Below are 22,471 nucleotides of genomic sequence, written 5' to 3' on the forward strand. Positions count from 1 at the left end.
CTTATCTATAAAATGAAGGGGTTGGTCTACATGATCACTGAGGTTTCTTCCACTTTTAAATCTATAATTCTATGCTCCTCATCAATGAGAATATTGATTTGTTGGATTATTAACCATACAAAGTAAAAACAACTTTTCTGCCAAAAGCTAAAAGTCTTCATTTTCAAAACTAATGGCTTTATTTATACTTTATTCTCAACATTAATGGCTTAATAACATAACATACTCCAATCTTGAAGAATTTTTTTGACAAGTGGAAACTTCTTAGCCCAAGAGATCCATCTCATCTGTTGACAGACATGAGTTAAAATTATGACTAAAATTATTATGTCTATTTCTAAATTTTTTATTTTCTCAAGATTTTCATAGTAGAGATTTGAAACATACCCGAATACAACTTGACAACAATAATGAAATATAGCAGATATTTTTGTAGAACACTTTAGAAGCATTCACCAAAATGTTTCCCTAGGCAGAGAAGTCCCTAGAGAAAGAAATCCCTTTCCTAATGAAAGGAATAAGGTATTGGATTAGAAAAGATTAGAGAATTGATGACAGGGTTTTAAAAAGGATATTTGACACTAAACTAGGGTTTAGAATAAATTATAAAGTCTAACATTTACTATCCTAATCAGCATCAGTATACAGAGTTATAGTTATGTAACCTTTGTGACAGTTTGAAGTAATTGTTTTAATGTACAGTTGAGTCAAGTGAGAAGGATATTATAAAGAGATATTAGGATTTAGACTTTACGTATCCTCTAACATGGGACTTTGCATATCCTCTAATCTAAAACTCCCATTAACCAGAGGAGGAAACAGGCCCCAAGAGGGTAAATGACTTGCCCAAAATTACATCGATAGTAACAAACATATCAGAGGTATGGAATGAAGCATTGTGACTTAAGAATTCAGTATTCTTTCTGCTATCATGCTGCATGTATATAGCTTGTTTCATTTGTGTGAAAGTGCTGCAAATAAGTACTATCATTAAGTTTAGCATTTATTTAAAGTTTGTTCATGTTTAGCTATTTTTGTATAAATATATTTATTATTGTTATTATTTAGCAAAGATAATTTTTTTTATTAAAACACAAGTTTGGAAAACATGTTCATATAGTTGGAGTCACCTTGAATTTAGGTGTCCATGTAGACTGCTAACACTATAGCTAATACTATCACTCTTTATTGGCAATAAATAGAAATCAAAACAAAAATTATTAAGAATTATAGAATCAAAATATCTCCTAATCTAGACTCTTCATTTTATAGATGAGGATACTTCTAGATATAGATGAGGTTTAACCTAATTCACATAGCTAGTTACTGGTGGAAATTAAATCATAACAATGGAAAATAAGATATTATATAACACCTTTATAACACGTAAATTTACATGTTACAAATTATTTAAAATTATTTAAAATATTTACAAGAATTACTACATTAATATTCATACTTTAGAAACTATATGAAAAGCATTCATCAAAAGTTGAAAATTTGGAAGATTTCAGGTCACATTTCAAAATGTACCTGTACCCGAACTTTTGCAAATATGCAGACCTAATGATGTCAGAATGAGTGTTTTGAATCTCAAGTGCCAATCTGCACTGGGAACAAATGACACATGCCTTTAAAAGGGGTCATTTCAGAAACAGTTCAGCACTTGTGGACATGAGTTAATTCCCCTGCATATTTGTTTCTCCACCTTTGAATTCTAACCTTACCTAACACTTTCATTCTTAAGTGTACAGATAATGATAGCAGAGCTGACCAAGGAGATGGAAAGTAATTGTAATTCTGTGAAGGCTTCTAATTTAGGCAAATTACTTCGGTTAATAGATTTCCAATGTAACAACTGAATAAGGTCTTTTCATTTTACATTTTGGATGACTCCTTTACTTGGAATGTTTTATACAGTCTTTCTATCTCAAGTTATGATCTTGCAAGACCATTATTTAGGGTTAATCCACACATATTTATTAAGTGATCTTTGGTAGATACTGTGCTAAGCGTGGGAAGTGAAACAAGGTTGAACAAGATATAATCCCTTACTTCTAATAGCTTATTAGAAGATGACACAGTATATGAACTGGTTATTCAGTTTTGGCTCTGCTACTTACCATTCATAAGACCTTGGGCAAGTCATTTAACTTAACCAACTATGGGGGTTGTCAAAAGTAAGATACTGCATATGAAAGTATGGTTTAGACTAAAATGCTCTTCCTGTAAAATGGTTCCTTGATAAGCTCCCTGAAGGAAGAGAATATTTGATTTTGTCTAAATATCTACTATGTGCCAGGCACTGAGCAAAGCACTGAGACAAAAAGAGGCAAAAGAGTCCCTGCCTTTGAGGAGCTCACAATCTAATGGAGGAGACAACAAACAAACACATATATAGAGACAAGCTATGTACAACATAAATGGGAAATAATTAAGAGGGAATGAACTAGACTTAATATTTACAGAATTTAGGTCTTGACCATGCACACTCATTTGTAGTTTTTGGCATTGTAACATCTGGGACATATTCTTTCCTGCTTTGGAAGGCTATTTGAATTAGTTCTGCTGGCTCTTCATTCTCCTACCCAGAGAAGCATGGCACTGCTTTCTGATGATTATTTTGCTCAGTCCTAGAGGTGCCTGGTAAAGGCTATAAATTCTGGATGCTAAGAGAAGGGATCTTTTTGTATGCTTCCTGGATAATCTGTAGAGCGTTCCAGTGTTTTGGAGAAGGAGTATATTAATCAATATATGATGATGATGGTGGTGGTGGTGGTGGTAGTAGTGATGATGATGACAGGGAAATTCATCCTCGAAAAAGGATTTTTAAACTGAATCATCGAGTCAGGTACCAGCATCTCAAACTGTCAACTAGAAAGTCAGACAATAGAACATATACAAATTGATATCTTGGTCAGGTGGAAAAATAAAAAAATTCTCTAATATAACTGAAAGTGTAGTTATTGATTTCTGAGGAGATAGGATTGCTAGAGGCTGAAATGCCTCTATGATTAAATCACAAGCTTCAGCTCTGGCATCAGTGTTTCCTTCAGTCAAAATCACAGAGGATATCTGCAGATCCTTAGAGCTGAGTAAACTAGTAAAACATAAATATTTCCCTGAGGGGACTTTGATCCAGTGCAGGATTAGCAGCCTGAAGTTGATCATTTTAGTTTTTCTTGCAGAGATCTATAGAAACTAGTCACCTACTTGACTTGCTCTGCCATATCTAGGAAATAAAATAGATAACAATGGAAACTTCTGTATTTATTAATGTTTGTCAGAGAGAAAGTCAAGATTCCTAATGTCTTACCCTTTTATTTTTTCACCATCTACATCAGTGGCAGTTGGCTTTTTGTGTTTGAAGGTATTGTGTTCAAGTTAAAGAAATAGCAGATTCAAAGCATTTTAAGAGTTACTTTCTAGCCAAACCTCATTTGTTAAATACATGATGTTTTCTTTCATTAATATTTTGTAAATAAATAAACTGGAAAAAAATAACCAAGCAAAACCAAAAATCAGCTTACTTTCAGAAATATTAAAATCCTTCATAAATTTTAAAAGGTATAGACACCTCAGTCAAGAATTCAAAAACTTCTGACTTGAGACTCGATGTTAAACTGGTTTGTGAGACATGTGGTACATTCCTGTAATCCTGGCTGAAGCCGGTGGGTCTCTTGAGATTGTGAGTCCAGAGTTATATGAGGGACAAAGTCAATGGATACCCACAGTAAGTCAAGGACCAATATGGTGAACCCTTGAGAATGGAAAGCCATTAGGTTGCCTGGGGGAGGGGTAAACAAGCCCAAGTGGGATGCCCAGTGATTCAAAGCTTCCTTGTCAATTAACAGTGGGAATGGATCTATTAGTGTTCGCTGAACTTCCAGCCTAGAAGATACAGGGAGACTCAATCTTGAAAACTACCAACCAATCAACCAAAGAATCAAATAAATAAATGCTTGCAGGGAAGCTAAAGTGAATGATTTTCTAAGTGTGATGCCAGGAATTAAGATCAGGAGTGAGAAAAAATCCCCCTTCTCTCCAGACTGAGCCAAAAACCTGTGACAGTTCTGTTAGAAGTCTACTTCTCTCTCTTAATAGACTCCAGACCAAGGATGAGAATGTGGTGGTAAGAAAAAGATACCAAAAAAAAAGATACTGGGAAACCCTAGTAACACATGTCTTTAGAACTGAATGGGAACTTTTAAGAGATTTCTTGCTCAATCTACTCATTTTACAGATATAATGGAAGGATTGATGAATGAAGACCAAGACTTGTAGCATGTGCAAAGGTGGGAGTGTGATGAGACAGACAGCAAAAATCTATATTATTTTTTGCTTGAAGGGGCCCAAATCTCTACTTTAGAACATGCACAGGCATTGTGCAATTGTTTCCTCATCACGTATTCTGTGTTAAGAAAGATGTGTACGTTGCCTGCCAAACTAGAACTAAGTATGTATACACAAGGTAGTAACTGACCAAAGTGATTTACTCTGATGAACAATATGATAACTGCTTAAGTTGATATGTGGGCAGAACACCAGCAATCTACTGGCTTTACCCGGTAGAAATGAAGTTATGAACACATAATACAATTGTTTTATTGTTTGTACTTGTGTTTCATTCTTTTCTACTTTTAGGTAAATGAGGGTTGAAGATAGAATGGACTAGGACATGACCTTGTAAACTTAGGAAGGTTAGAAGAGTACTAAGGTTCCAAGAACTGGAGTCCATACCAGAGTTGGCTGGAAGTTTGGTGAGGAGCACAATCTCAAAGAATGATCCATGAAAGGCCTTTCTTCCTCACAAGGCGAATGGATAGGAAACAGTTACAGAATACCTGCTCTGAAGTGTAGTTACAGACTCCTCCATTCCACGTCATCACAGATTTCTTGAATCAGTCTCAGTATGTCAGGCCAAATGTTTATGCACGCTCCTATGTCTGGGGGCTCCTCAGACAATTCCCCATTAAGCAATTAGAAAACTGAAGCTCAGAGAGATTAAAGGACTTGTTCAAAGAGATAGCTATTTAGTGACAGAGCTAAGACCAGAACCCAGGTCTCTGGACTCCCAGGTGAAGGTTGTTTTCATGATATCAGGGAGTTTCATTAGCTTTACTTCTACTAATGCAAAGTAATGAGTCAGGAAGAGTGCATTTTCTCAGTGCCAGGGATCTGGAAGATGCAAATGTGACTTTAAGTCCTAGAAATTACATACAGATCAATCAACTAATCAATCCTCCAACAAGCTTTTATGAAGCACCACCTTCTAGCCATTACACTAGGTGCTGGGGATAGCAGAATTCAGAAGTGAAACGGATTTTACCCATGAGAGTTTATGTGCTTCATTCCCTGATCATGAAACATCATTGTGTTTAGAGGAAAACAGTATTCTTCAAGTAAAATATTTATGATAATATGCAGAAAAACTATCTTAAAATGTGTAATTCTTATATGCAAAAAATGTTCATACTGGCTAGTTGGATTGGGAGAGGAAGAAAGCTATTAAATCTGGACAAACCCTTAAATTATATAAAAATTGCTTTCAGAGATAAACATTTCCCCCCATGTGTTGTTTATTTTAGTTGTATTTTTCATTTTTAAGTCCTTTTCTATCCATGTTTAGTATAGATGGTCAAACTATCATGTAGATAAATTGCTGAAAATAGCTATCTATCTCTCTATCTATGTATCTGTATCTATCATTTAAATAGTATTTTATTCCTCCCCAATTACATAACAAGAACATTTTTAGAATTCATTTTTATAAGATTTTGAATTCCAAATTTTTCTCCCTTCCTCCCTTTCCTTCCCTCTTCTGAAAATGGCAGGCAGTTTGATATAGTTATACATGAGCTATTGTGCAAAACATATTTCCCTATTTGTCACAGTTGTGGAAGAAGAAACATTAAAAAAAACTAAGAGAAAGAATAAAGTAAGTGAAAAAATATGCTTTGATCTGCACTCAGAGTCCATCAGTTCTTTATCTGGATGTGGATAGCCTTTTTCTTTGTGAGTCCTTTATACTTGCCTTGGATCATTGAGCTGCTGGGAAGAGCTGAGTCATTCATAGTCGATCATCACACAGTATTGCTGATACTATGTGCAATGTTTTCTTGGGTTCTGCTCATTTCATTTTTCATCAGTTTGTACAAGTCTTTCCAGGGTTTTTTATTTTTTAATGTTTTCTGAAATATTCCCGTTTATCAGGTCTTTTTGCACAATAGTATATGCACAATAGTGCATATACCACAGCTTGTTTATCTATTCCCCAATTGATGGGCATCCCCTCATTTTCCAATATTTTGCCACCATTAAAGGGGCTGCAATAAATATTTTTGCACATGTAGGTGCTTTTCACTTTTTAGAAAAATCTCTTTAGGGACCTGGTATCAAAGGGTATGTACAGTTTGGTTGCTCTTTGGGCATAGTTCAAAATTGCTCCCCAGAATGGTTGTATCAGTTCACAACTCCACCAAGAGTGGGACAATTAGTGTCCCAATTTTCCCATATTCTTTCCAACATTTATCATTTTCCTTTTTTTGGGTCATATTAGCCAATCTTATTGGTGTGGGGGGGTATTTCAGAGTTGTTTAAATTTGTATTTCTCTAATCAAAAGTGATTTAGAGCACTTCTTCATATGCCTATAGATAATTTTGATTTCTTCATCTAAAAATGGCCTGTTCATAGCCTTTGACCATTTATCAGTTGAAGAATGGCTTGTAGTCTCATAATTTTGACTCAGTTCTCTATATATTTGAGAAATGAGGCCTTTGTCAGAGATAACTTGCTTTAAAGATTGTTTCTCAGTTTTCTGTTTTCTTTGTAATCTTGGTTGCATTTTCGACTGGATATGATCAAAATTATCTATTCTACACTTTGTAATGCTCTCTATCTCTTGTTTGGTCATGAATTCTTCCCTTCCCCATAGATCTGACAGGCAGACTATTCCTTGCTCTTCTAATTTTATTGCTTCATTATCTATGGTACCTTTTTTTTTTTTTTAGCAAGATGCAGTCTCCTTTATTTCTTTTAATTAGGTCTATTTTTGCTTTTACTTTGTCTAAGATCAGGATTGCTACCCCTATTTCTTTTTTTATTCTGTGTGTGTCTCTGCAGGACTACTTTTTGTAGGTGTGGCTAAGTATTCTCTTCAGGGTAAGCATTCTCAATATCTTCAACTAATTCTTGTATAGTGTGACCTGCTCTGAAGGTGTTCCACTTTGTTAATGCTGTACCTGAAAAGTGGGCACTGCAGAAAAATATCCTATGTATAGAGAATATGGTAAGCCAATTATTTCACTTTTTTATTTCTGGACCTTCAGGTCAGTCTAAGATCATATTAGCTTTTTGACTTCAGTATCACACTGCTGTGTTATATTTAGCTTGCAGAATTTAGGGAAAAAAACTCAGATCTTTTCACATAAATTGTTGTTAAGTAAACTGTTGTAAAGTGGAAAGAGCACTGTGTTGAGATTCACTGAATCTGAATTTAAATCCTGGCTCTAATACTTTAATTGTGACTTCTTTGGCCCTCAGTACATTCTACAAGTTAAATGAGGGAATTGGACTACATGATCTTTGTGGCTCTTTCTAGTTCAAAAATATCTGATCCTATGATTTATATAACCATTCCTTCCCCATTTTATACTTGAGCAGTTAATTTTTTGAAGCCAGGTGTAGGACTTTATATTTATAGTTATTTGATCTCACCTTAGTAGTGAATCATGTGGACCATCAAAATATTTTTTAAAGAGAAATTCATACATATTTGCTTATTCAATGCTATGCTAATCAAACTAATAAAGAATTACTTTACAGAGCTAGAAGAAGAGTCACAAAATTCAAACTAGAGGAACAAAAGGACAAGAATATCAAGGGATTCAATGAAAAAAAATGTGAAGGAAAGGGGCCTGGCAATACCAGATCTCAGACTATACCACAGTGTGATAAAAAATATTGTACTGAATAAGAAATAGAAAGGTTTATTAATGGAATGGATTAGGTATACAAAATAGGGAGTATGTGAGCACAATAACCTAGTTTTGATAAATCCAAAGATCTCAGTTAGTGGGGCAAGAACTCATTATTTGATGAAAATCGCTGGGAAAATTAGAAAGTAATCTGGCAGAAATTGGGCGCAGACCAACATCTCATACAATATACCAAGAAAAGCTCAAATGATTTAGACATAAAGGGTGATATCATAAGCAAATTCGGGCAGCATGGAAGAAATAACTCTGTAGATCTATGGATAGGGGAAGAATTTATGACCAAACAAGAGATAGAGAGGTTCACTGGAGTTAAAATAGGTAATTTTGATTACGTAAAATTAAAAAGTTTCCTCCCCCACAAACAAAGCCAATGCAGGACAGCAGGAAATGGGATTTTTTTTTTTAACAGTAAGTTTCTCTCATTAAGGTTTTGCTTCCCCAATACAAGGACAACCGAGCCAAATGTGTGTATGTATATATATATATATATATATATATATATATATATATATATATATATATATATATAAAAAGAATCATTTTGCAATTGATAAATGGTCACAGGACATAAACAGACAGTTTTCAGAAAAAGAAATCAGAGCTATCACATTAAAATAATTCTGTAGTATCACCTCAAATGTATTAAATTGGCCATGATGACAGAAAAGGAAATGACAAACGTTGGCAGAAATGTTAGGGGGAAAAAAGTACACTAATATACTATTGGTGGAGGTGTGAACTCTATTCTGGAGAACAATTTGGAACAATGTTCAAAGGGATATAAAATTGTGCATACCTCTGACTCAGAAATACTGCTAATAGTATCGTTTATACCCTAAAGAAATCAAAGAAAAAGGAAAAGGATCCATATGTACAAAAATATTTATAGCACCTCTTTTTGTGATAAAAAAGAATTTGTAAAATGAAAGAATGACCCTTAATTGAGGAATGACTGGACAAATTATGGCATATGAATGTAATAGAATTCTATTGTGCTGAGATAAGTGATGAGCAGGATCATTTCAGAAAAACTTGGGAAGATCTATGTGAACTGATGCAAAGTGAAATGAGCAGAACCATGGGAACATTGTGCATAGTAACGTCCATATTGTAATGATAAACATCTATAAAGACATGGTAACTCTTTGTAATACAATGATCCACCACAGTGCCAAAGGAATAATGATGAAAAATCCTATCTTCCTCTAGGTAGAGAACTTATGCACTCAAAACGTAGATTGAAGCATATATTTTTCCTTTATTTTTCTTCCTTTAAAAAAAAACCTCAACCTTTATTACCTGCCTATTGCAGAGGATTAAAATTGCCTCCAACTAGGTTCATATATCAGTGTAAAAATTTGTGTCTCTCCCCCTCCCCTCAATGTACAAACCCCAAGTGGATTATAAAAAACTCAAAGAAATATCAATAATAAAGACATCTAACTCAGGGGCCAGATACATTCCCTCCCCCTGCCTCACTCCTCCCAAGCCAAAATATTTATTCCAAAGAAGCTTACAGACCCAGACAAGCACTAACTATTGTATGGGGGAAGGGGTTGGGGAAGATGGGGACAATTAGAGAAATAGGGGTGAATGAACCCCCAAGTCCAGTGTGTTGGGAGGTGGAGAAAAGTAAGTGATAGAGCTCAGAGATTATTCCAGAGGAAGTGATAGAGAATATCCATCCCCACTTTCTGTCCTCTCTAGACCCTCCCCTCCCCTAATTCTCAGCCAGTTATGTCCAGTATGTGACAGAGAGAGGGACTTGTGGGGGTTACGGCCATCTCTCTTAGAACCAGTGTCTTCCAGTGGGGCTCAGTTGGCACAGTGGGCCATGTTCAGTGTCTGCCCAATATATGCTCTCCCTTACTTTGAAGATTGCTAGAGATCAGAGGAATCCCAATCCCAGGGTCAGCTGGGTGGGTGGGGAACAGGAGAGACAAACCAGGAAAGAGGGAAAGAGATGCAGGGAGAAAAACAAGGGGTTTTGAAAGAAAGGACAAAAAAGGGAAGAGAAGAAAAGACACAGCTTGCTTGAGATTAGTTTTTTTCCTCTGTCTCCATTGGTGTTCGACAGAGAAGAGACAGGAAAGGAGGAGAGATGGCACAGTGGAGACTATGGGGATGGGGGCCAGAAGATATAGGAATGAACAAAAGAGTTAAGAGGGGGATGAGAGGAACAGGAGAACTGTACCCTCTTCTCCAGGTACAGCTGGTGTCTCCATCATTGAGTCTTGTCAGGAAGGATGGTAGGTGATTGAAGAGTAGGTGCCAAGATTCACACCATATTAAGAGCATCTTCTGTCATACATTAGTGCAGCTGGGGAAAAGAGGTCATTCCTCTGGTTCTCAGCTCCAACACTGAAGCATCAGTTCATAGAATTACAGAAGGCAGGCATCAGGGTGGGCCAGGTACACCTGCTGGCCTTAGTCCATGAAGAACTTCCCAATATTCTCAATAATGTGCTCATCAATAAGCTTCCCAAAGGGCCGAGCTTGACACAGCACCAAAACTTCCCATAAGGTCACTCCAAAGGCCCACACATCACTGGCTGTTGTGAACTTTTCCATGAGAATGTACTCCTAAGACATTTATCTGATGTGTAGCCTAGCTCAGCCCTGCACATAGTAATTATCCCCAGCACAGAGTTTTTGGCTCATTCCAAAGTCAGTGATTTTGATGGTGAAATGCTCACCCACCAAGCAGTTCCTTGTGTCTAGATCCTGGTGCACAAAATTGAGTGTGGCAAGGTATCACATACCAGAGGTGATCTGAGCTGCCATGAATAGCTCTCCCATCTCCTGAGCTTCCTGAGCTTCCTGTCTACAGCTTTGTTCTCTAATTGGTGGACACTGAGGAACTGCTTAAGGTCACCATACTCCATTTAGTCAGTAGTCATACAGAGGGGGTCATCCAGCACCCACACCCCTAATAGGCAAGTTATATTAGGGTCCTTCAACCTTGACTTGATCTTCACCTATTTCAGGAAATCATTCCTGGCATTCCTTGTGGTACTGGGCAAAGGATCTTGACAGCCACCAGCAAGATACTTTTCTCACACTGAGGGGGAATTCTGAGTTCAGCAGATCCTGGGAACTTTCCACCTTACACATGGCTAATGTGGAAATAAATTTATCATGATTCTGTATGTATAACCTGTATTATTTCTTACCATCTCAATAAGTGGAGAAGAGGGTGGAGGGAGAAAGAGAATTTGTAACTGAAAATTTAAAAAATTGAAAAATTAAAAAAAGAAACTACAAAAGTTCCATCATAAGTACAGAATATTAGATAATCATTTCATCTGTTCTTTGCCTTGAAAAATTATCATACATATCAGGTGTGTATACTTTTATATATTGATCATCTTCTAAAATATAATCCCAGAACTGCAAGATCTTTTATTTGTATAGTCTAAATTCTAATTAAAAAAAGGCACAGGCCTTTAGACCTAAATAGAAATGGAGCCTTTTCGTTGTAGCTTGCTGGTCATAATCAAGATTTATTATTTCTGGTCAGAAGTTCTGCTGGCTTCCCTAAACAAGACATTCCATCACCAAACTCTCAGATATTTTCATTGCCTGTCCCCCAGGTTTGAACCTGGAATGCTTTTCCTCCTCATCCCCTCCTCTGGGCCTCCTTCAAATGCTAACTAAAATCTCGCTTTCTATAGGAGATCCTTCCTGATCTCTCTTAATTCTAATGTCTTCCCTCTGTTGATTATTTCAAATTTATCTGTATATATTTTGTTTACACATAGTTGTTTGCATATTCTTCCCCATTAGCTTTACTGATCTGACTAGGTTCAGGAAGCATGCAGATTTCAAAGGAATAGTTTTAAATATTCCCTGATCTTTAGGATTTAAAAATAGGATTTTAATGACATTCCTTCTTATGTAGGAAGGCAGAAAGTTACTCAAAGACTTTGTGATTGAATGTGCTGGTGTTGATCATTTCTTTGTTGGTGAAGACAAATGAAGTTTTTATTCAGTGAATATGCAAAACAGCAACAATAACCCTCCACCTGAAGGGGTGTGTATGTGTGTGTGTGTGTGTGTGTGTGTGTGTGTGTGTGCATATGTGTGTGTAGGAGGGAGGAACAATAATGGCGTATAGCCGCTTTGAGATATATGTGTGTGTGTGTGTGTGTGTGTGTGTGTGTGTGGTGCAGTGGATAGTGTACTAAATTTTAGTCAGGAAAATGAGTTGAATTCTGGTTTCAGAAACTTACTAATTTGTTATCTTGGACAAGTCACTTAACTTCCTTAGTTTTTCCCCATCTGTAAATGGAGGATTATAATAGTACCTACTTCTCAGGGCTATTGTGAGGGAAAGAGGAAGAGGATAAGCATTTATATAACACCTACTATTTATCAGGGACTACACTGATTCTTTTTCCCCCCTACAAATATTATCTCATCTAATCTTCACAACAGCCCTTTCAAATAGGGCTATTTTTTACCCATATTTTACAGTTAAGGAAAGTGTGGCAAATAGAAGTTAAGTGACTTGCCCAGGGTCTCACAGCTAGTAAGTGCCTGAGACTGGATTTGAAATTGCATCTTCCTGACTCCAGCCCTAATGCTCTATTCAGTGGACTATTAAGCTGCCTTTGGTGAGAATAAAATGAGTTAATATTTCTAAAAGCGTTTTTCAAACATTGAAACACTGTATAAGTTATTATTATTATTATTATTATTATTATTATTATTGTTATGCTTCACTGCTTATTTTTATAATCCATGTGGTCATAGACAATAGCTAATCAAGTACCTTGCTAGTCTTTCCTCCATTTCCTTTGAGCACTTTAGCATTTATTTTTATATACAGTCTGAGCTGATAGATATTGAAACCTCTGACATTTTGCCTTTAAGATTAAGCTGTGGCTTGGCTTCCTTTATATCATCATTCATTTTTTTTTATAAAGGTGAAAGCAAAACCCCACAAGCTATGATACTTGGAGATAGAAATCCTCAAATTAAAATCTGAGAAAACCTCAAAGAAAGAATTAAAGCAGTAGTTAAATGTTATTCAGTTCTCTTTTTTTAAAAAAGTTCAGGAAATTAAGCCTGCCACCATAAGCATTTCTGTACTTGCACAATTTGTATCAGTACATAAGCTAAATGATTTATTATTATTATTAATCACATGTATAATATTTACTATAATTATGTTAGTACTAATCATTTAAAATAGATGGGTGGTACTAAATCCTAAGACACGTATCTCATTGGCTTTGGTATTGTATTTTGATATACAATGTATTTAAGTGTAGAATATTAAATGATCATGAGAATGACAAAAATAATTTGTAATAAAAGTATTGTTTTTCTGTCAGGACTAGATAATCTTTAAAAACCTGGATATTGACATGACAGTCTGTAAAGGTAACTAGTTTTTAGTCCAGTAAAATAGTACTTATGCTACCATTTTGGACTGTTTCTTTTTCATTTATATTGATGAATTATCTCAAGTCTTTTTCCCTTCCTGTCTAACACCTACATAGCTACCAAAATTATTTTTCCAAAAACTCAAGTCTGAACATGCAACTCTCCTGCTCAATAACCTTAATGGTTCCCTATTAACCCTTTGGATTAAATAGAAACTCGTCTATGTGGTATTTGAAACTCCTCCAAATCTGGCCCTTTCCTTACCATTAGAGACTTCTTACACAGCAATTCCCTCTATGCACATTACAATCCATTCACACTGGCTTTCTTAGTGTATTCCATATTCCATCTCTGTGCCTTTATACTGGCTGTTTTAAATGCTTGGAATCCACTCTATCCTTATCTCTGTCTCTTAGAGTTCCTAATCTGCTTTAAGACAGAAACAGCTAAGTGCCTCCTTCTTCATGGAAACTTTCCTGAACTGCTTCTCACTTCCTCACCCCCACCTTCCCGTTCCCCATCCTCTAGTACCTTCCCCTCAAATTGTCTTCTATTTATTTAGTATGAATGTACATAATCCCTACTCTGGCTAGATTATATAATCCACAAGGACCAAGAAGGTTTCTTTTTTGCTTAACATAGTTTCTAGTACAAGGTAGATGCTAAATTAAAAGCTCAATGATTGATTTGACTCAAGACCTCTCTCAGAAAGTTTGTGGGTAGATTTGGTTTAATTTCAAGTATACTCTTTTCCTCCTCTGCCCTTCTTTATTCTCTGACAGCCTTATAGTTGTTGCCATCAGATTGGTTGGAAACATTGGAAATACAATGGTTGAAGACTTCTTTGTCTAAGAAAACAATAGTTTCTACTTCAGTGTTTAAGTTGTCTTTATTTCAACCTAGATTTTTAAACATATATTTCTACTTTGCTTATTGTTTTCTGATGAAGTTTTGAATTTTTAAAAATAGTTCGCTGTAATGCAAGTTAAATCTTAGAGGCCATAAATAGCCAGTGGTATCCACTGGATCAGCCTTGGCTTTTTTGAATCTGATTAGGATCATAGGAATGAAAGAAACAGTCAAAATCATTTTGGCCTTCCAAAGAGAAGTCCTGGTTAGAGTTATTTTAATCAACTTTTATTCTAGTGGCATGACAAGAATTCTTCCAACTTTAAATCAAATTATTCATGGAATTTTATTTTATTTTTTTTTGTACTCCAGCACTGCAGTAAACATAATCATACTGAGTATGATCCAGAGGGATCTCTAAACAAGTGTCATTATTGAAGGTGGGTTTGAAGACTCTAAACTTGCCACAGCTTTCACTTGTTATGACAAAAAAACAAAACCAGTTTCTACTTGGCATAGAGGCAGTGTAGAATACTGGGTAGAAAGCTGTCTTCAGAACCCAGAAGGTCTGGTCCTACCTCTATCACATACTGGCTTTGTGATCCTGGGCAAGTCACCAAAACTTTCAGTGTCCTAGGGCAGAAGTGTTGAACACCTGGCAGTGAGCAGCACTGTGTCTTGCAACATTCCCAAGTGAGACCTGAACCACAATAAAATGATGTAATTGGAAAATATTTAACAAAATAAAAATATAATGGAACATAGATGATGTTAATATGTGATTTTCTATGTGAATGTGCAGTCTGCATATGTACAGTTTAGTGGCCATGGCTGTAGTTTCTATTTGAGTTTGACACATTGCTCTAAAGCGACTAAGACTATAGTCTTTTATATACAGTCTGAGCTGATAGATATTGAAACCTCTAACATTTTGCCTTTAAGATTAAGCTGTGGCTTGACTTCCTTTATATCATCATTTTTTAAAGTGTTTTTTTTAAAGTGCTGACCTTCCCTGGTACAGGATGTTTCCTTATTTAGAGAGTTCCCTTAATCAATGAAATCACAGGTATAGACCCTTTTTCTAGTTTTTGGATTGACATATTCTGTCATATATGAGAGAAGTTTTACCCCTTGATTTATACCAAAAGGAGCTAAATTGAGTCCAGTCCTAAAACTTGAGGTAAACAGGACCTCTGCCTAGGTTTAGAAATGAAAGTTCAGGTTGTTGATCCAGAGCCTTCATCATTTCAAAATATGTGTACAGTGAAGAAAAGTGGATATTGCCATGTTTCAGGCTAAGTCTTTATAGGGATCATCTTTAATTTTTTTTATATAGTAGCCTGCATAGTCCCGATGGCTTGCTCTACCAGCTCTGATCAGATCTGCTTCATTTAAGTTACCTATTAGTTCATTGCTGCCTCACTCAATGTTAATGATTGAGAAGAACTAGCATTTTTCTCAACTTCATTTTTTTTTCTATCTGACTACTCCTTTTCAGTCCTGACCAGATAATAATTCTTCTCTAGGACTTTTCCTGCCACTCCCTTCTATCTAGGAGCTTTTTTTCTATATTATTTAACCATTGGAGTAATTGATCTGATAATGAGGAAATATGGTTGTTAGTGCCAGAAATACTAATTCAATTCTTTCGCCTTCACTGCTTTTGATTCTTTTGTTCCCTCATTTTAAATCTTTTGCCCTTAGCTTTACCTTTTCCAATGTTCCTTGAACAATGTGAGAATGTTTCAAAAAGAAAAAAAAATAACTATAGTTTTATACTGTAGATAGTATGGTATAATAGATAGAAATTTGGCTATGGAATCGGAAAGACCTGCGATTGAGTCCTACCTCTGATACATATTGTCTGTGTGATTTTGGATGAGCCATTTAATTTATCAGTCACTTAGGTAAAGCTCTATGACTTCCTTTCAGAAGGGGCCAATTCTCATTGGTGAAGGAAATTTGCTACACTGTTGAAATCACAGGTTAGAAAAGAAATAAAGTCTTGTTTAGAGGCAGCCGGTTAGGGGCTCAGGGGATAGACCACTGAGTTTCAAGTTAGGAAGACCTGATTTCAAATTCAGTCTCAGACACTTCTTTGATGTGTGACCCTGGTTAACCTTTGATCAGCTAGCATAATGGATTTACTGGATCCACTAGAGAAGGGATGGCAAAACCATTCTAGTATCTTTGCCAAAAACAAACACAAACCCCAAAGGGGTCACAGACAATTGGATATGATTGAACAACAACTTGTTTAGCCCTAAATGAACAAAAATATTGATTTTTATCAATTAGTTTTTTCATACTTGCTGTCATATTGTTCTTTTGTTTGATGTGTCTGTATGTTACAGGGTCAGCTAGGTGGCGCAGTGGTTAGAGCGCCTGGCCTGAAATAAGGAAGACCTGAGGAAAAATTTGGTCTCAGACATTTATTAACTATGTGACCTTGGGCAAGTCACTTAACCCTGTTTGCCTCAGTTTCCTCATCTATAAAATGAGCTAGAAAAAGAAACGATAAACCATTTTAGTATCTTTGCCAAGAAAGCCCCAAATGGAGTCACAAAAATTTGGACACAATTGAAATGACTGAACAACAACAACAACATTGTTACATGCCTTCAAAAGAAACCTCTAGTTTCTTTTGAAAAATGAAATTAATTTCTCAAAGGACAGTTTCATTAAAAGTCTATTATTTTTGTTATTGATGATTAAGTTCAGCTTTGTGAGATGGTTTTATTTTTGAGTAAAGCAGTCTTCTTTGCTTTTTGGAATATCATATTTCAATTTTTTCTTTGATTTATCTCAAATGAGTATTGGTCTTGAGCAATTCTGATGTATTTTTACTAACATGCGAAAAAGCTGTTTTTTGGCTACTGGGAAAAATTTTGATTAATGCTTTAAGCTCAGGCCTTTGACTGTAGCCTGTTTTGGTGGTAACTTAAATTTAGAGTTTCTGTCTGTCAGTGTCTTGTGGATTTGTTTGACCTGTATTTTGTCCCCTATTTCCAATATTTCTGGACAAATTTCCTACGTAGTTTCCTGTATATTTAATGTTTTATTTTTTATGTTTTATTTTTCTTTTGGCAGACCTGTAATCTTTAGATTATTTCTTCGTAGTCTATTTTCAAGCTCTTTTTTTCTGGGCTTGTGGAAAACTCTTCCAGTGCTGTTTTCTTTTCAATTCTAATTTTCTGCCTCTTCATTTGTGTGTGTGCATGTGTGTGTGTTCTGAATATGCCATTCTCATTTTAAGAGAATTCACCTTTGGGGAAAGTTTCACTATCATTACTTCTAAATTCTCTTGTTTGTATTACTGATATTTTGCTTGAGAGCTCTGATTTTATCCTAATTTTCTGCATTTCTTTCATTTTCTTATTGTATGTCTGAATCATTCTAGAGGGCCTTTTAATTGTTTCTTTGACATTTTGAGGATCTCATTGCATTTATTTTAACATTTTCTCTTTTGGAAATCTTCAGTTTTTATTTTGTTGTTATCATTAATTATATTGACTTCCAAACAGTTTGCTCATTACTTTTATTTATTAGTTTCTTTGCTAGTGTTTCTTCAATGGCCTAATGGAAGCCTCCTTTTGTTTTGTACTACAAAGCATTTAAATAGTCCTGGAATTTTTGATCCAATTGCTTGCCCACAGCCTCCTATTCTTTTTCATCCAAACCATAAAGACTGAGTGAATTTTATGATTTTCTTCTGCTATAGAGTAAGAATATGCACCTGAGTCACTGTCAATGGAAAAATATCTAGAGGTATCCACAGTTGCAATTATATACTTAATCTCATTGGCTTTTTTCCCTAGAATTTTGCCTTTTATATATTCCTAGATAAACAGATTTTTGAGTTCTTCCTTCCTCCATAGGCTCCTGCTTTCTCTGATCCATACCAAAGTTTTAGGTCCTCAACCAACCAGCGACGTAAGTTAAGAGGGTGTGAGTGGGACCTAGTTGAATGGAGAATTTGATTAGTAAAATTAAACACTGGCACATACACACTAAACTCAAAATTAGGAACTAAGGAGGTAAGCTGTGCAGGAGCCAGTGCTAGGTGAACTAGGAGCTAGGAGTTTGTAATAAGGTCTACTTTTCTTTTGTAATTACTGAGTGTTACTTATTTTCTTTCTTCTCTTCTTTTGGTTGCTATTTTTAATTAATTAATTTGGCCCATTTTTGTTTTGATGTTGTAGGTGAGGGAATGGAAATAGAGGAGGGGAAATGACTTATTCCACCATCTTGCCAGAAGTCCTTATCTATTTTCTTCCTTTTGTCCTGCTATAGAAATAAATCTGTTCCTTGTGAGCTGCCTATCAATAAAGTGGATGCTAAGTTCTTGCCTAATTTAAAAATTTCATGGTGTAAAATGATGTGGGTAATTATAGTTGCTTTGGAGAAGACTCTCTTGTTGTCTGCTCTTACTCCAGCTATTGCTTGGTGCTAGGGACTTATATGATAATATTTGGGCCATTTTCAACCTGAAAAATAATAAGTACTTAAAATTAAAAATATAGGCAACCCCTATTTTCAATTTCAATCTTAATAATGCATCAAATTCTATATGAGATTAGACATCAGTACTTCTTGGGAGGGCAAGTATTAATTGATGTATTATGCTACTATATCCATTACATAAAATTATTGTTTTTTAAAAGTTGAATTCATTTGTGTTAGTGCACCATCAAACAGTTAATCAGGTATAAAGAAATCATTAGCCTCTTTTCAGAAAGATATTTGAACTAGTGAACTATAAAATTCTGAGTTCTTCTGGGTGTCACTTGGAGTGTTGAAGGATGTCTCACTTTCAAGTCCTGAATTCATAAAATGAATATCTTGATATACTTGAGTAAGCTGGAAATGAGCACTGCTTTTGCAATTGACTCATAGACATGATCATAGGCAAGAGGGCAAGGATGAAGAAGTTGAGAATGAATGAAAAATATGTCTGAAAATGAGATTTAACAGGAAAAGAAAGAACCCGATGTTGTCCATCATTCAAAGATAAGGAACCACAGTTTCATATTCCTTTGGCATACTCTCTAAGGAAAAAATATGTTTTGACCAACAAATTATTTCATCCTGATCAACACTTTCCTCATTTTTAATGAGAATACATCCCTGACATGAAGTTTCTGTGTAAGAAGTGTTCCCAATGGATGCCTTCAATTTTTAGATCCTACACCTACACCGATTTCTTTGCTAAGAAGCTCTCTAAAGTTAAGTATTTGGAGGCTCTTATCTCTTTAAAATCTCTTTAAAGGGTTTTACTATATTAACTTGACATTGGGGTTAAATTATTTTCACAGCAAACACAAAAAGGAAGTTTATTTGAAATAGCTCATATTCTGTCATGCAGGGGTAAAAAGCATCCACAGTTCTTTTCTCATGCTTAAATTTCCTTTCATTTTTTTTTTCTTAAAATTTTTTAAAGAATCCCAGCATCCCTACTCTTACTTCTTGCAAAGATTTGTGTTGAATATGTATTTCTCAGCATCCAGAGATGCTGATTCAGTGTAGTAGGTGACAGGTGTCTCAATGACAAAGGCAGGAGGCCTTTAAAATCTGCAGTTTGGGAGTGTCAGAATGGCTATGACACAGGCCCATGCTGACATTCCAAAATGAAGGCTGTTGGCATAATTGCTTTTCATTCAAAAGTTAAGAAATGCAGCTGCGTCCTCTTCACCTCCAATTCCAACAACTCCCTCCGCACTAAGTGTAGGACTGAGACTGCTTCCTGCACTTCTGAATTCTCCCCACCTCCCCCCTTCAAAGTAACTGAAGATGAATGAACTTTGTGCTCTTCTTGTGATTACTAAACTTGGCCAGGCCAAAATAACCCACTTAGTGAAAGAAAACACAGAAAAACAAAGCAACACATGGCTGCTGATATAAAGAGAGACATTGTGTCCTTATTCATAAAAAGAATAAAGATCTCTTTTCCTTCCAGTGACAGGAGCACACAAGCAGTCATTTCAGAACAACCTTAGGTAAAACAGTAAGAAGGAAGGGGAAGAATCGGATACCTTTCTCTAAAAATGGCACACAGTATTTATTCAGATGACATAAATTAGCTGAGTATTTATAGATACTTAAGAAGGGTTGTGTATGTGACATGGGTTAATCACAACTACAAGGGCATTTCCTACTCTCCAGTTGCTGCTAGCTTGTCACAGCAATAAGGATGTATATATGTGGCAGTAATTTCTTTTATGACTCTAACAATGGGAAAAATGGTGCTAGTCTGCAACTGGTTAAAGAAATGAGTTACAATCAATTTAATTCTACATTCTTTCACTAGAATAATTTGCCAGCTACTTTCTGGCCTGGATTTAACCATTTGTAAAACACTCTATATGCTGGAGGGAAGCTTTTGCAACAATGAATCTTTACAATGCACTTTGAATTATTGAACGAAAGGTTCTCTCTAAATGCATAACATCATAACCTCAGGGTCACCAGATGATTTAGATTTGCTTTAGAATTCACATACTGGAAACTTAAAAAGCAGAAAGTCACAGCCAAAGAACAGACTTAATTACCCCCAGTACCTCACATAGCCAGTGCAGGACCTCTGAATTTTACATCTGTCAAGGAGAAATCATAGGTGAGTGGATACCAATTGAGATAATGAAGCATACTGAAGAAGTGGCCTAAGACCTTTTCACTGGATTTAAAGGAAGGGAGCCCCAGTTATCACCTAACCAATACTTCATTTTTGTGATTGCACTGTGATAAGGCAGAAAGGCAGGTATGTTTGGGAATGTATGGAAGCTAGTGGTGAGGTTAGAATACAAAAATTTTACAGGCAAAAAAAGTCCACCATGGACTGAGAAAAAACAAGTAGTTCTCAGAGGTATATGAGTGTTTAAGTATCCATTATCAACTACTACCTGGGTAGGTTCAAATTATCAGCTTCTACCAAAGGAAAAGTACTTATAACGATCTCTTTAGGGCAGAACATTGCAGTTTCTTTATAGTTTTATGACACATACATACCACCTATTCCAGTGATGTTCTTAGATGAAAATTTCAGATCAAAGTTTATTTATTTTACCTCTGTTGTCAAGAGATGAAATATCTGATATTGTAAAAAAACAGTTGATGGAACTATTAATTTATCTGAGTACATTTAATTATTTTTCTTTTAGTATATTTGAAGAAATAATGCTGTATTGACCTCTATGTTTATTAAGCAGACACTGGAAGATATCTGTGTGATATGTACCCTCATCCTGGAAAAGATATTTGTCTTTTTTTAAAAAATGTCATATCTTTCAAGATCTGGGGCCAAAGTTTTGGGTGTTATGAATTAGTGAAATAATGGATAAATTTCTATTGTTTCTGCTGCTACTTCTCCCATGTCCTTCAGGGATAAAGGCTATAGTCTCTTTCCTTAAGGGAAATACAATTTTCATCCCATCATGTAAGTTCTATATTTTTTTCAGCATGTGGACTCCACCAGACTCTGACATTTGAAGAATGCTTTTATACCCTATGTTCTTTTCTGAGCACCAGCTGCAGAGTGATTAGTGAATCATTTTAGGACATTATGTACTAATTGCTAAAATGATTAAGTCTCTTTCCTTTCCTATGCTCAATCTCTTAACCCATCATTTTCTACTTTCATAATTTAAACTTAGATTATACAGGTTTGGGTTCACTAATACTGTCACTTAGCTAAAGATCCATTCTTTGTCTGAGAGGTTTACTTCAAATTTTGCCCGTTCTTCTATAATGGAGATGGCAATTGACTATCTAAAGTCCCCACAATGAAGAAAAGACAAGGTGTTTCCCTGGATCCAGGGACTCTGGCATGTGGAGTTCAACCTTTATCTCTCTTCTTTGCCAATAGTCTCCTTGAAGCTCAAGCTAAAGGAGGTATCTTTGTTAGAGGATAAATTCCAAAGAAATCCTAAGACTCTCAAAATTAACTGATTACAAAGGATCATCCTGTGAAACTATAGAAGAAATAAAGATTACGTGGCTTTGTTTTGTTACCGTTTTATAACAGTATCCAATTTTTGTTAATAGTCCTAAGTAAGAACATTCTCTAATTTGAGTATCAGATGTTGTGTATATCCCCAATAACATAAACATCTTCAGAGATAAGAAATGCTGTGGCAATCTTAAAAAGAAAAGAAAAATACAGACTGATAAAATGGTCAAACAGGGCTTGATCGCAATTTATCTATAACCTTTTAATGCCTTCTCTTCTTAATGATTT

The sequence above is a fragment of the Phascolarctos cinereus genome, unplaced genomic scaffold, assembly GCF_003287225.1.
Source record: "Phascolarctos cinereus isolate Bilbo 61053 unplaced genomic scaffold, phaCin_HiC Scaffold_7;HRSCAF=346, whole genome shotgun sequence".
Taxonomy (NCBI): domain Eukaryota; kingdom Metazoa; phylum Chordata; class Mammalia; order Diprotodontia; family Phascolarctidae; genus Phascolarctos; species Phascolarctos cinereus.